The sequence below is a fragment of the Pongo pygmaeus genome, chromosome 5 (genome assembly GCF_028885625.2).
Source record: "Pongo pygmaeus isolate AG05252 chromosome 5, NHGRI_mPonPyg2-v2.0_pri, whole genome shotgun sequence".
Lineage (NCBI taxonomy): Eukaryota > Metazoa > Chordata > Mammalia > Primates > Hominidae > Pongo > Pongo pygmaeus.
Genome location: NC_072378.2, coordinates 51,514,403 through 51,531,389, shown reverse-complemented (window position 1 = coordinate 51,531,389; position 16,987 = coordinate 51,514,403). Strand labels below are relative to the sequence as shown.

General features: G+C 35.0%; 1 long non-coding RNA gene across 2 annotated transcripts in view; it reads right to left on the bottom strand.

Annotated features, from left to right (window-relative positions):
* The window catches only part of LOC134739725 (uncharacterized), a 363,533-nt gene that overhangs the window by 189,105 nt on the left and 157,441 nt on the right, over positions 1–16,987 (bottom strand). Inside the window, exon 4 of one of the 2 annotated variants that reach the window (XR_010126717.1) lies at positions 11,740–11,764. This is a non-coding gene — a long non-coding RNA (uncharacterized LOC134739725). Of the gene's footprint in view, positions 1–8,086; positions 11,769–16,987 lie in introns of those variants that run through there. The other variant, XR_010126718.1, reaches the window with a different exon arrangement.

The window sequence follows — 16,987 nt, the reverse complement described above, 5'->3', positions numbered from 1 at the left end:
AATATATATTTATATATTTATATATAAATATATATTTATATATATATATTTATATATTTATATATAAATATATATTTATATATGTATATTTATATATTTATATATAAATATATATATTTATATATGTATATTTATATATAAATATACATATATAAATATATATATTTATATATAAATATACATTTATATATTTATATATTTATATATTTTATATATAAAATATATTTATATATTTTATATATAAAAATATATTTATATATTTATATATTTTATATATAAAAATATATTTATATATTTATATATTTTATATATAAAAATATATTTATATATTTATATATTTTATATATAAAAATATATTTATATATTTATATATTTTATATATAAAAATATATTTATATATTTTATATATAAAAATATATTTATATATTTATATATTTTATATATAAAAATATATTTATATATTTATATATTTATATATAAAATATATATATTATATTTTATATATAAATATATATATTTATATATTTATATATATTTATATATTTATATATAAATATATAGATTTATATATTTATATATAAAATATATATATTTATATATTTATATATAGATTTATATTTATATATCATATTATATAATATAATATATGATATATAAATACAAATATAGAGATAATATAAATATAAATATATTTTATAAATAAAATATAAATATAAATATAAATATATTTATATATAAATATATAAATATAAATATATTTATATATAAATATATAAATATAAACATATAAAATATACAAAATATATAAATATAAATCTATACATAAATATATAATATATAAATATATAAATATATAAAGATAAATACATATATAAATATATATAAATACATATATAAATATATAAATATATAAATACATATATAAATATATATAAATATAAAAATACACATATAAATATATATATAAATATATAAATACAAATATAAATATATAAATACATATATAAATATATATAAATATACATATGTAAATATATGTAAATGCACATATATATAATATATATATACATATATATAGATTTTTTTTTTGAGACAGAGTCTTGCTCTGTCACCCAGGCTGGAGTACAGTGGCGTGATCTCGGCTCACTGCAAGCTCCGCCTTCTGGGTTCACGCCATTCTCCTGCCTCAGCCTCCTGAGTAGCTGAGACTACAGGGACCCGCCACCATGCCTGGCTAATTTTTTGTTTTTGTATTTTTAGTAGAGACGGGGTTTCACTGTGCTAGCCAGGATGGTCTCGATCTCCTGACCTCGTGATCCGCCAGCCTCGGCCTCCCAAAGTGCTGGGATTACAGACGTGAGCCACTGCACCTGTCCGAAATACATTTTTTATAAAGAAAAGATTTGTGATGAGGTGTGTAGGGGGAGATGATGAATGAATGCATGATGAATCTGGGGATCCCACAGTACAGCCAAGTGATAACAACAAATGGTTTGTTATGTTATTGGAGAAATCAGAATAGAGATCTGAGAAAGAGATACAGAATTGCACATCATCAGAGTGTAGGGAAAGTCACAGGCCTAGATAAGGTCACCTAAGGACAGAGTGTAAAGCGGGAAAAGACAACTGAGGGAAGAACCTATCCCATATTTATAGATTAAGTGGAGGAAAAAATGTCTATGATGTTGACTGGAAAGACTGCAAGAATCAAAAGGAAAGACAGAAGAAAAATGTCAAGGAAGATAAGACAAGAGTATTCAATTACACAGACATGCTCAATGAAACCAGGACTGAGTTGTCGATGGGGCTGCGTGGTTCAGAAGTCATAAGCTTCATGCAGTGGAGGAGATAGAAGGCTGGTTGCAAGGGAGTGGAGAGTTATCAGGCAGTGGGGAAGTGAACCAAAGGCTGGGGAAAAAAAATCAATAAACCTGTAAGAAAAATGAGGATAAAACAATAGAGGAGATGTAAGATCAAAAGAAGTTTGATCATTTTTAAGAATTATTATTTTGATTTTGTAAGACAAGAGAAACTAGAGCATGTTTATAAGTAAAAGGAAGCAATCAGTAGAAAAGAAAATACAAAAGTTGCAGAAGAGAGAAAGAAGAAATGATAGATAGAGCAAGGCAGAGCTGTTAAGAAGATCCAGAACACAATGGTGAAATGATTATCTCTGAGGAAAAGAACAGACATATCTTTTTCTAAAAAGAGAGAAATGAGAAAGAGAATAGACATGGTTTTTATATCCATTGGAATCCCAAGGAGGATATGGAATTCTTATTTGAGAGCTTTGTCTCTGTGAATTCAGATTGTGGTCATCACCTGAGAGGTGGTTAAATCCTGAAGAATGTGATAAAGGTGTGGAATAGCTATTGTTGGAAATGAAAGACATGGAATATAGGAAAGAATTACTGAGCAGAACTGAAGGCACATTTGACTCTAGAAACATAAAGTTGTAGCCTTACATCCCCAAAGCCACACTAATGATATTTTCCTCAGGGATTCTTGCTTGTTCTACAAATACAGGGTTCTATATTTTTCTAGGAAAGTGAAGAAAAGGGGAAAATGGGTAGGGAATTGAATGCACAGAATTCTCCCCAAATTAATCACCTTAAGTGACAAAATTAAGAAAATCTGGAGAATTGCCTCAATACACCATATATCTGAATGGATTTCTCAATTTCTCCCTACCTTTTTGATAATGTCCAAGATTTTCCTTGCCAGGCATTTCAATGCAGTGCTAGAACTTAAAAGCTTAAAATAAAGGACCTAATCTAGAGAACACATTTTCTAAAGAGTAATTACTGAAACAATCACCAAGCACAAATTACAGATAAGGATTCTCTCCTTGATTGGAAAGTTCACAGATTTGGTGTCACACAGATTGTAGGTTTAATGGCCAACCATGACACATAAGTACTATAGGACACAATAAACTTGCCTTAACCTCTCTCAGCATAACTTACTTCAGCTGTAACATAGGGGTTAAAAAATGTGCTTTATTCAGTGTGCGTGGACAATACAGACAAGATTAGATAGATACTCAATAAAGAGTATCCATTAGCTATTATTATTTCTTGTTTTGACAGAGGGAACAATGTAAACAGAAAAGAGACACAACACCCAAAATGTGAGGTTCTTACCAAGAAAGAGAAGTGATACGAGTTGAAGGCAGACTCCACTTAAGCCACAAATTTATCGTAGAGCCAAACCTGTTTTCTGGTTGCTGTTCAAGATGAAAGAAAAAGGCTCAATGCAGCAGTATAGAAGTGTATTGCAATCGTGAATGACAATGGAGAAGGGCCCTTTTGCTGAGCTTTTGACACATTGCAACATTAGTTTACCTAATTTATACCTATTTCTCATATTAATAGCACAGCCAACTTCATTAAAAACATGCTACTTTCTTAGACATTCTCTTCACTGAATCAGTGACATTAAAAACACAATTAAAAAAACAAAACAAAACAAAAAAAACCCAGCACCCTCAGGCCAGGTGCAGGGCTCAGGCTTGTAATCCCAGCATTTTGGGAGGCCGAGGCGGGCGGACCATCTGAGGTCAGGAGTTCGAGACCAGCCTGGCTAACATAGTGAAACTTCGTTTCTACTAAAAATTAGCTGGGTGTGGTAGTGTGTGCCTGTAATCCCAGCTACTCGGGAGGCTGAGGCCGAAGAATTGCTTGACCACAGGAGGCAGAGGTTGCAGTGAGCTGAGATCGTGCCATTGCACCACAGCTTGGGCAACAAGAGCAAAACTCCATCTCAAAAAAAAAAAAAAGCGCTCTCATGCACGTCACAGTTTTCCCCGTTGGACAGTGCATTTTAATTACCACTGCTTTTGAGAAAACAGGAATGCCTCCTAAATTCACAAAATATTTTCTTCCCTAAGTGTCTTTGAAAGGCCCTGAAATCCACATCTCAATAACAGTTTTTCATGGGGTAGAAAGAAGTTGCTGGGCTGTTTTTTTTTTTTCCCCCAGGAGAACCAAAGCATAACCCTGAGACCTCCCTCCCAAGTAAGAGATAGAAAATGTCAAGGACTGTTGAGCACCCAGCAAATTTCCACAGTGGATCAGTAAGAAGTTACTTAGCACAGGTGTTTAATTATGATGCATTAGGGAAATGGGTAGTGTTCAATGGCCCTCAAGCACGAACCTCCACCTGTGCAGAGGTCTAACATTGGTTCATGGAGTGATAATATTGAGGGGAGTGATTATGCACCAATCCTGCTCAAGGGTCTTTCTTTTCTTGGTTGGTGTAACCAAGTTCACTGCCAGGAAGCCATGGGTTTCCCCACATTAGCAGGTCCATCACACAAGTTTATAGTCTGCATCTGGGTTATCTCTCCAGGAATTAGCCATTTCTGAACGCAACTAAAAAATCAGAATAATTCAAGATGCCCTGCAAAGAAAGTCTCTCCAGGTAGAGAGACTTCCCCAAACTCTGGCTTTATAATAAGCAAAGGTAACCAATGTACTGGCCAAATGGCCAGGCAAGGTCATTGTAATTAATTCCCAAACAATAGCCAGTCACCTTCAGTTATTCTGGGTAGCATTCTATGGTCAGGACTGCCCTGAGGCCCATTAAATTGAGCACTGTCCTAAGACATTCATAAGCATTATCTCAATTAAGTTTCATTTATATTATTATTTACACTATTGTAATTACTATTTTAGAGATGTGAAAATTGATGTTAATGATTATGACATTGTGATATAGCTTTGGATATGTGTCCCCACCCAAATCTCATGTTGAAATGTAATCGCCAGTTGGAGGTGGGGCCCGATGAGAGGTGATTGGATCCTGGGGGCAGATTTCTCCTGAAGAGTTTAGCACCATTCTCTTGGTACTGTCCTCATTATAATGAGTGAGTTCTTGAGAGATATAGTGGTTGAAAAGTGTGTGGCATCTCCCCCATCTCTCTCCTGTTCCTGCTCTCACTATGTGATGTGCCTCCTCCCCATTTGCCTTCAGCCATAATTGTAAGTTTCCTGAGGCCTACTCAGAAGCCAAACAGATGCCGATATGCTTCCTGTACAGCCTGCAGAACCATAAGCCAAATTAAACTTCTTTGTTTTATAAATTACCCAGTCTCAGGTATTCCTTTATAACAATGCAAGAGCAGCCTAATACATATCATCACCTGCTAAAGTCAATGCTTATATTTTTACTTGAGCTATCTGTCTGCTCAAGACCCTGTAATAACATGCCCGAGACTCTAGGGCCTAGGAAAAGTGTGGGTAAATAATAACATAGGCAAAGTTTGTCTCCTGCATTCCCAAGCCTACCATCCACCCATGCCACTTCAGGACTCATTTATCTTTCAGACAGTCTCCTTCTCCTTCTCCCTTTTTCCTCTACCCAAAGTACACAGTTCTCTGTGGCTACCCTCTTAAGGACAGGGAAGCAAATCTAATAAGTGAGTCTTGAGCAAAGCTACTCATACTTAGTATGAAATGATTATAGTATGGTCCTCTCTTTTAAGGATTGGCAGATGACAGACAGTCTGTACGAACTGGTAGAATTAAACAATCAGCAATGAGATAAGGCAGAAACATTAATAGCCTTATCATCACGAAACTTGTGTTCTCTCATAGACTGTGAGCTGGTAGAGAACCAGGATTATGCATATCACCTTGTTTAACTAGCTCAGGGTAACTTGCATAACAGAAACTGTATATGCGTTTGTCAAACTGGGTCAAACTAATTCTGGCTTTCCCACTCAGTTTGGAGTAACCTAATACAAACAATTTTGTAGACCTCAGTTTATTTATCTATATTATGGGAGAGTTAGACCAGATCAGTGGCATTCAGACTTATTTTTCATGGAACGCTGCATTCAAATAAAATATTAATCATGATCATAAACAAATTAAACGGATAAAAGTAAAGCCATTTTTGTTTAATTAATAGGCTCTCCCCTTCTTCTCTTCTATAAACAGTAATAAAAACCTTTAGAATGTGTTATACCTAACTTTTATGGTGCTTAATGTTTATTAACTATATGTGTTAAACATTCCAAATTAAACTTTGTTTTAATACAGTTATCTCACTGAATTAATTTAATTTTAACTTTCTGATAGTGTCAACACAGTCCATTTAGAAGGTATACCACTTACTAGCTGGATGATTTTGAAAATTTTCTTAGTTTTTCAAAGCTTCATAGGCTTTAGCTCTAAAATGGGAATAGTTTGATGAAGAGGATACAAGGAAATAAGGAATGTAGTATACCTATCCAATACCTTCCACAGAGTAGGTGCATATTTAATGGTTCTGTTGGAGGGAAGAGGTTTTAGACCTAGCACAGGATTCCAGCACTGCACACTCACACAGACCAACAGAGTTTCTGGTCCTACAACAAACCTGAGGGTGGCTCCTTAGGGGCAGATGTACTCAGGCAATACTGAGAGGAGGGACTCCATGGGCATTGGTTACTGGCTGCTATGATAGCAGTCAGCTTCTCTCTGGGGCGAACAGTACCCTTGTACTTAGGAGCTGTAAAAACAAACCTCAATTTACTACCTTATTTGGAATTTATTTTTCTCCAGTCATAATAAAGTTTGTGTGTGTGTTTTGTTGTTATTGTTGTTTTTGAAATTAATTATATCAGTCAAAACTCCCAGGTTTCGTCAAGATTTTAAAGCCTATACAACACAAACATTTACAGTCATCTAGTAAGATTTATTTGCTCCCTCCTCCCAGGAAACATATCAAATTGAACTTGAAGAAGGTTCATTATCATACACAATTTCAAGTATGGTCATGAACTACTTAGATTACTACTTAGAGCAATACTTACTATTAATTTCATATAACTGCTAATTAGCAATGAGACACTCGAAATTATTTGAAATTTTTGACCCAATTTAAGAATGTCACAAATATTTTAGGAGAGCAGTTACATTGCCAAAAAAATCCAGCTGAATATTTAAAATCAATGCCTTTTATGACATGCTAATTATATTTCAATTTTAAAAGAGGTATTACAGATATTCAAAATGGCTATACACCGGAAGTTCTTATGACTTGATATTGTTATGTGGGATGAATACTACATATAATTAATATGTGAGATATGAACACTTTTTATTAGGCCTTAATGGAGATACCTAACCATTTTTTTTATCTTTAGGGATTCAAAGAATGTAAGATTCAGTATGGAGGTCAGTGACATGCTGAAACATTTGAATTCTCGCATTTCATGAAGCATCAGTTCTTTTCCCCTCTTCAATTCTTTTATGTGACTGACAGTTCCATCCATTTTTTCCTGAGGCTACTATTGAAATTCCTTTGTACTTGTAGAAGCAAGTTTGCTGGTTCAAGAATTTTGTTTTACCTCTGCCTCTAAGACTTGTCAACGGCAAATTAGGACAAGGAATTCTAATTTATGTTTCAAAGGCCTCAATAGTAGTGAGAAGTATTTTTATTTACATTCCCCCCCAAAAGTGTCAAGTCACGATGAACCACAACGCACTACTGTACAATTATTAGAAAATTCCAGGGGGAGTTGTGAAATATGAGAAGTAAGGGCAAGTGGGGAGAATGTGGCTAATTCTAATAGGACTCCTAAAATGTGCAGCACAGCAGCCGAAATTGGACTGGAGGGAAGCAGAGTGTGTATCTGACCCTTGTTTGTTCACATTCATTACATATAAACATATATATAACCTTCCCGTAAACATATGTGTATTTAAAGAGGTTAAAACTATTTCTAATGTTTCTACTACTACATAATAAGCCTAAACTAAATACAAGCTGGTCTTAGCACAAGCAGTGGCTTTATCATGCTTGTGTTGTTGACATGCTGTGAATATTTTCAAATATACAGAAAAGTTGAAGCAACTTTGCAGTGAATGTTTATATATCCACTACTTAGAATCCATAATTAACATTTCCTATATTTGCTTTATCACATATATATCCACTTCTCTCACCTGCTATCCAATCATCTTATTTTTTGAAGCAGTCAAAGTAAGCTACAGACCTCAGTAACTCTAAATCTCAGTGTGGTTTTTATTTTCTCTTATCCTAATGCTAATCTAGTCACTGAATGATAACTTTGGTGCTTTTAGCTAAGGACTTTTAGTTTTTTAGTATTTTGTCTTTTTGCTTGAATGAAGGTATTTTACTTGTTAGATCATTCTACTGGCAATATTATGGGGAACATGCAAAGTGGAGATGAAGAGGAATAGATGTCCATCTCAAACTCCATTCAGCACAGTGCAGAAAATATGATACAATTACATGGTGGTAAATTCAGCTGCCTTCCTGATTATGATTTCCCTTAGACATTTCAGATTTAGGCTCCATGACATTCGAGATTCACCTATCACTCTTCAATTCTAGGGCTTACAGTAAGGAACTGAGGCATTGGTGATGGATGTATGTTCTTCACAATCTTGATCAGTATCTCTCCTGTTATGGAATCATATCAGATGTATCAGGTCCTCTCTGGTCTGCAGACATGTCGTCTTCTATGCCAGCACTGGTTGAAGTGTAACTAGAGTATCATTCAGTCCTTAGAGGGTTGTTCCACTCTGTAGTCTTCAATGTGGCATCCCCTGCAAGGACAAAACCTCTACATGCCCCTTGACATGTTTCATAGCTCATTTTCCTTCACACAGAGCAAGGTGCAGGGAATAAGGCACAAGAACTTTTGTATGTTCTCCAGTCCCTCTTTGTGGCTGCAGGAAACATGACAGTTTTTCTTTGGTCTTCTTACACCTAGACAGACCACAATGGCATTTCCATTCTCTGGTGCCCATCCCAGGGTTGCTTGGGAGTTCTCTGCTTTTTACGGCTTCATCCACAGGGAGAGGAAGACTGCTTTCTAATCTTAGATCCTCAACTCTAAAAAAAATTCTATTCTGCCCCCCTCACCATACACACAGAACTTTCACACCTCATCTAATACTCTTACTTCCTTTCTAAAATCTCTAGCCTGTCTCTTCTAGCCTAGAAGGTTTTATATTCACTCACTGTGCCAGGTAAAACAGGATAGCTATGTATTCTTCCAAATTTATTGTTTAATCTAGGCTCTAGATCTTGGGAGATCAGAAGCTGAGCATTACCTTATTTTGTTTTTCTTTGCATTTCAGCTGTGACTTCAATTTCCTTGGCACATAGAGTCCAAACATAGTTTGAACAGAGGAAATATGGTGGAATAACAGATTTTTTTTAGAAAAGCAAAAAGCATCACAATACTACTTAGCTCATCTCTTCATATCTGCACTGTATGGGTTCATATGTTGCCTAGAACAGTAGTTCTCAACTGGGGGCAATTTTGACCCCTGCACCCACACACAGGGGACATTCAGCAGTATCTGGAGACGTTTTCGTTTCTTCACGATTAGAAGAGGTGGGTGCTACTGACATTTTTGTTTTTCATAATTAGAAGAGGTGAGTGCTCCTTGCATTAGAGAGACATGCAATGTTGCTAATCAAACTACAATGCACAGGATAGTCCCCACAACAAAGAACTTTCCAGCTTTGCAGCCAAAAACAGCAAGAGTGTCAAGGTTGAAAAACTGTCATCCAAACCAATCCTTCTAAAACTATGTTTGAGGGAGCCCAAGGATTCTATGAAAGGGTTATCTCAGGAGCTGAGGAGAAGATCAGTAGCCTCCCCCATCTTGTTCCAACCAGAGAAATTTTACTTTGCACATAAGTTTCCATATAAACTTTCATTTTGTGGGAAAAATGGAGGGGTTATTCACTATATTTTTTAAATCATTATAATAGATTATCCCTAGTGAAGTGTTTTCCTAATTTTTTTACAGATCATAATTTTTTAATGTAGGGGGACTAAAATGATATTTTGCCAATTAATGACATTAATAACATTTTAAAAGACTCCCATTCATTTTTACTATTATTTACCATTGTCTCATAAAAGAAATAATCCTCTCCGAGCAAAAAGACAAGAAATTTATAATTTGAGAACAAAGAAAGCAATTCGAATTGAAATATTTTAGTCTCATGGAAAACTTACAGTTGTTATTTGTGCTTTTCTCATTTGCAGCAAACCAGTAAAAATTTTATTACAGCCCAGCCTCTGTTGAGAGACTGATAAGAACCTCTGCTACAGAATCCTTCTACTCAGGGATTCAATAAATTCTTTCCGATTTTTCCTCAAAGTACTATCTCATTAATTCAGTGGCTCTTGCAAAGGTTTCTGCCCAAAACTATAATAGTAAAGAGGCCTACATTGACAAAGACTTCTCAAATAAGCCAGAGCAGTTAGAGTTCTGAATGTGGAACCTTGGTTTTACAGATTCTAATACAGGGTAAGAGAAAAATACATTATAAGAAATCACAGTAATGTTTATATTCATAATGGATAGTTGCCTCTATTTAGTTCTCCCTCCCTTCATCTCCAATCCAAATTCCCAGGAATCAGCACCATAACAATTACCAGCAGGACTAGACTCACTAACCCAGGGTACAAGATTGACAATCAAGAGTCAGTTAAAGAATGAACAAGAGTGAAGGTAGATGACATTATATCTGAATTTGTGACTGCTGACCAAATGATTTGAGTGAAAACTTACCATTTTTATATTCATAAGCCATGAAAACAGAGACAAAGATATTCTCAAGCATTGTTCTAAGCCATGAAAACACACACATTGACATTTTCAAGCATTTTTTTTTTTTATCATGAGGAACACAACAAATTCCTGTCAGTAATGGTTGCCCAGGGCTCACAACCTGTGCAGGTAGTGGGATCTCCAACTGATTCTGTTCCATGTACACCCAGAATGAGAAGACAGGAAGGAAGCATTAGCTTTTATTTATTTATTTATTTTTTAGCTGTATTAACTGATAAAATCTACTTCTCTAGAGAGATCTCATTTGTAAATACTTAGACCATTTTATTCTCTCCCATTAGCCCTCAGCTCCATCCTCCCCCTCCCACCAGCTAACATTCACATAATGAAAATAATTTGTCAACGAACAGCTCTTAGAAGAGATAGATTAAGTCATGAAACAAAAACAATTTCTTCTACATGAATTTCAGTGATGTCATTGTATTTTACACTGCTAAGAGAACTGACATCATTATTAGTCAATATTAATGAATCTTCAAACAAATGACAATGTAGACTACAAAAATATCACAAAATAGAAGATATGTTTTTAATTCCTAAGGTTCAAAGTCTACGAAAAATTCAATATAATCATGCATAACATAACCAGATCTTATCTGGCCCCTAGAACTCACAGGGTGAATCACACATAAGGCACACACACAGCGTTTTCCAATTCTATTGTGGGCTTTGATGTATTATTGCTACTTTGCTTCATCTTTTTTTGTTTTGCATGGACATAATAATAGAGAAAAGGTGGCTAAAAATGGAAGTGAAGCAATAAAAGAAAACAACTAAAATATATTGAACTTATATTCTGGGTCAGATGTTACGTGTAACTGTTTTATTTATTCTAAAGTAGTTCTAACAGTCCTTTGAGATTAGAAAAATAATCTATGTGTGATTAAATTGGAGTTTAGAGAGGTTAAGGACCCTTTGCAAGTCCATACCTTTAACCCCAAATAAGATCACCTTCAAAGTCCCTTATCTTGCCACTCCATCATGCTGAAAGAGGGTGCATTGAACAGGCTTTTATAGTGTGCCTATCATATGATAGATGCTTAATTATGGAGTCATGGAACAGGAACTTGGAAAAAGAGGAACTTTTTAAAAAAATCATTCATTTCACAAATATTTATTGAGTACTTACCCTGTGCCAGACAGAGGCGAGGCTCCTACCTGGAAATGTTGACAAGGAATAAAAGATAAATATTAGTCAATTGCTGATAATTACTGAATCTCACCCAATCCCATTGGTCAGCTTTCCAAATAGCTTCTGCACTCCGGTTGGTAACATCACATTATTGGGGGCATGTGATTCCCAGCAGATCTGCTTCTCCCCAGAAGCCTGCTTTCTAGGCTCACTCTGATTTCTCTGACTTTTTTCAATCACAGTTTGCATACAATCTGCAAATTACTAATTTTTTCAAGTTCAAATAATTTAGTCATTAAAAAATGATAAGCCTTGTTTTTTATCTTTTGTAAAAGTTATATAGTGCCTAGTTCACAGAAGTTAGCCACAGGGGCCTTTTGTTTTTCTTCCTAGAAAGAAACAGAGAGCCTTAGCCCAGCCTTCTCATTTTACTGATAAAGAAACTAAAGCACAAGGAAAGGACTTGAATTTTTATACTTACAGGACTACTTACTAACAAAACTAAGACAAAAACTCAAGTCTCCTAACTCCTGGGCTAGTACTATTTGCAATTCTATGACCACTCCCCCTGCCATTTGGAATTGAGTCAATTCCCCAAATAGGGAAATCTTTCCAATTTATAGCTTTAATTATGGATATGAGAGTCACCAAATTTTCTGCCTATTCCCATGCCCATTTTCTAATTAAACAAGTGATAAAAGATGTGACTGACGTAATGAACATCAAAAAAGAAGAAATAATGAAATAAGCATTATGAGGTTATGAGTTGGCTTGAGATCAATTCACTGGTCTTCATTATACTTATTCATACAAGCTTGGGTTTTATCCAGAAGAGCTCCAACTCTGTATTCTAATTCAGCACTGTGGTAGCTTCACATATTTTATGTATTTAAAAAATAGTGAGACATCTAATCCAATCAAGAATATTTAAGATCCTATATGCATAAAACATTATCACACGCAATACAGAAAAATAAACCTGTTTCAAAGATAGAGTCCCTGATATAAATAAGTTTTACAATTTTTTTTGCAAAAAAAACAGCAGAATTTCTTTCAGGAAAGACATGTCATTCATTCATTCATTCTCTAGTGAAATTAAGCATCTATTATATACAAGCAGTTTATTAGGGAGACCATCAATGAAAAGGATCCAACAAAAGAAGCACAGGCATAGATGTATTCATTATTCATTATCTATTGTTGCATAACTAACTACCCCAAAACCTAGTGGTTTAAAACAACAGAATTGTATTATTCCATAGTTCCAATTGGTTTGGAATTGAGTCATGACTCAGCGGGTGCCTGTGGCTCAAATCTCTCATGAGTTGAACTTATGCTGCAGGCCAGAGCTGCTATTTTATCTGAAAGCTCAACTGCACAGGAAGGGAGCTAGAAAAGGATCTGCTTCCTATCTCACTCACATAGTTATCGGCATACTTTAGTCCCTTACCATGTAGGCTTCTCCACAGGGCTGCCTTGGGACACAACTGACTTCCCTCAGGGAGAACACTCCAAGAGAGAACACCCAAAACAGAAGCCATTGTCTTTTTATAGCCTAACCTCAGAAGTGACATCCCACCATCCCATCACATCTGCACTATTCTGTTCAGTAGAAGTCGGTCAATAGGTCTAGCCCACCTTAAAAGGGAGAGAATCATAACATGGAAGGAGTCATCACTGGGGCCATGTTAGGGACTGTGTATCACCACAGAACTTGCCCATAGGAAGCTTAAAGCCTTTTATATTATAATTTTTTTTACTATGTTGTTCCATGGGTTTAAAATATAACTGGCCAATGGTAGGTTCTCAATAGACATTTGTAGAATACTAGGTGATAAATAAAAAAGGCAGACGGGCTAAATTGAGAAAGTCCTAGAATGCCTAGGTGAGTATTTTATAATTAATTTAGTGGACAAGGTAGAACCACTCATAGTTGGACCACTAAGGAGCATAATAGTTGGGGAGAACTTTTCTTCAATCTAATAATGTCATTTGCCACCAATTCTGTTCTTTCACAAGTGATGAGAAGATGGTTTCCATCTTTGTTTCTACTTTAAGGTTATCACCTATCCCAGTTTGCTGAGACTATGGGAGTTTGCAGGACATGGCACTTCAGTGCTAAAACAAGGAAAGTTCTGGGAAACCTGGGATGAGCTGGTCGTCCTACTCTACCCCCATAACTCATTTTTCCCTTCAGGAGGAACAATGGCCAAACTGATTGGTTCACATTTCCTTGGGTTACCTCAAAAACTAATAGTCTCTCTCTCACCATCCTGGGCCAGCTATGCTTAGCCATGGTTGGGGGGGGGGCTCATCTCATACTTCCACTGCATACCCGAGAAGCCTCAACCAAGTTCTCTTATCTGGGTTTGCCAACAATGAAACAGATGATGTACACTGCTTCTTTGTGTCTGTTTCTCAACTCAACGGAAATCACAGGGAAAAGAACCAATTAAGATCTTCCATATATTTAACAATGATTGAAGCTGTATTTTCAGAGTATTTAGTGAGTATTTATAAAGTGCTAACTATGTGCCACACAAAGTATTAGAGAAAGAGAAATAAGGCAATCCTTAGCCTTATGACACTCACAGCTGAATGGGAGGACAGACGTATAAACCAATTTTTAAATACAGCACATTAAGTCATAGTCAATGTCTGTCAGAAGGGTAATAAAAGTTTTGAGTGTTTCTTCAGGAGGTGATGTTTGAATCGAATCATAAGAAATGAATACAAGTTTGTGAGGCAAATATGTTAGAAAGGGCATTCTAATAAATTGAACAGCATAGAAAGACATCCAAGTATAGAAACATGAGGGAAATAACAGAAAATAATTTAAAATGTCTCCATCAGTAGGAGAATGCAGAGGCATTGCAAAAAAAATAAAGGTAAAGTTTATCTGGGTACTGGACATTCTGGAATACTAGATTACAACTAAAGACTAAGAAACTTAAGTTACAGATTGGAAGGTGGGAAGAACAGCTATTAACTCTGAATATGGTTGGGGGCCATGCAAAAACTGGAAATAAAATGTGTATTCATTAGGGTTCTCTAGAGGAACAGAACTAATAGGAGATATATATATGATATTATATTTTATATATATAATATGATACTATATTTTATATATATAATATGATATTATATTTTATATATATGATATTTTATATATAATATCTATTTTATATATAATATGATATTATATTTTATATATAATATGATATTATATTTTATATATAATATGATATTATGTTTTATATAGAATATGATATTATATTTTATATATAAGATGATATATTTTATATATATAATATGACATTATATTTTATATATATAATATATTATATTTTATATATAATATATTATATTTTATATATAATATGATATTATATTTTATATATATAATATGATATTATATTTTATATATAATATGATATTATATTTTATATATAATATATTATATTTTATATATAATATATTATATTTTATATATATAATATGATATTATATTTTATATATATAATATGATATTATATTTTATATATATAGCAGTTTATTAGTATTAACTTACACAATCACAAGGTCCCACAATAGGCCATCTGCAAGCTGAGGAGCAAGGAGAGCCAGTCTGAGTCCCAAAAGTGAAGAACTTGGAGTCTGATGTCTGAGGGCAGGAAGCATCTAGCACAGGAGAAAGATGTAGACTGGGAGGCTAGGCCAGTCTAGTGTTTTCACATTTTTCTGTCTGCTTTATATTCACTGGCAGCTGATTAAATGGTGCCCACTCAGATTAAGGGTGGGTCTGCCTTTCTCAGCCCACTGACCCAAATGTTGATCTCCTTTGGCAACATCCTCACAGACACACCCAGGATCAATACTTTGTATCCTTCAATCCAATCAAGTTGACATTCAGTGTTAACCATCACAAGTCCACCTCTTGTCAACTTGAACCCATACACATCTCCTGAGATCACAAGTAATCTTCAAATAAAGATAATAATAAGGTCATAATTACACTAACATAATACAACTATCTTTTTTTACAACTGGAACACACCAATCCTCAACCCAAATACTACTACATAAAGTTAACAATACTTAAATGCTGATATGAAGTCAATAAATCTTATGTTACATGATAAAGGAAAAGGAAATAAATGAACATACTTTGTTAGTACAAGTGTATACATGTACAAACATGTTTTTAACACAAGAAGGAGGAAATACTCATGACAGTTACAGTCCTCATTTCTGCAGCTGGTCATGTGATTGTAGCTGGTATTGATGACTACCTTCTTCTACTACCCATTCTATATTCCCTTTGCCTTCAGCAAGCACCTCAGCAGGTAGTGGTTTTTTTTCTAGTGGAGTGACCCAAACCTTCATTTCTGAAGGGTCTGGGCCATTTGTACTCCTGCCTGAATTGGGCTGTTGTAGTTTCCCATCACCTTAATCACAAGGCATGTTAATACTAAGAGATGTCCTAATGAATCTCTTGTATTCCATGCATTCTCTTCTTTACCTTTCTTGTGGAGTAGTAGACTGATTTTGTCTTGATAGTCTGGGTCAATCACTGCAGCAAACACTGTAACTTCCTTCTTAGCCTGTTGACTTAAAGGTAGGAGGAATCCAAAGTGTCCAAGTGGCAATCTTAACTTTTAGTTTAATGGAATCATTGTTGTCTCCTGGTGGCAGAGTTTCTTCCTCTGGATCTAAGACCTCTAGGCCAGCAGAACATAATGTCATGGGAACCGGAAGCAAACACTTTGCTAGCGGATCACTAGGGGTGATGGTGAGTAGTGCTACTTCCACTTTCCCCCCCTTGATTCCTGGACCCATCAATCCTGGCTATGGGAGAAACAGTATCATATATTGGATGCTGATTCAGAGCATACACGGCCTTCTGGCCAGCCGTGCAAAGTATTGTCATTGTAATTGTGACTTCAAATGACCATTCCACAGTTCTACCAATCCAGCTGCTTCAGGATGATGAGGAACATGGTAAGACCAGTGAATTCTATGAGCATGAGCCCACTGTGACACGTATTTAGCTGAGAAAGTGAGTGCCTTGGTCAGAGGCAATGCTGTGTAGAATACCATGACAGTACATATAGCATTAGTCCATGGATGGTAGTCTTGGCAGAAGCATTGCATGTAGGATAGGCAAACCCATATCTGGAGTAAATGTCTATTCCAGTGAGGACAAAACTCTGCCCTTTCCATGTTGGAAGAGGTAAAATATAAT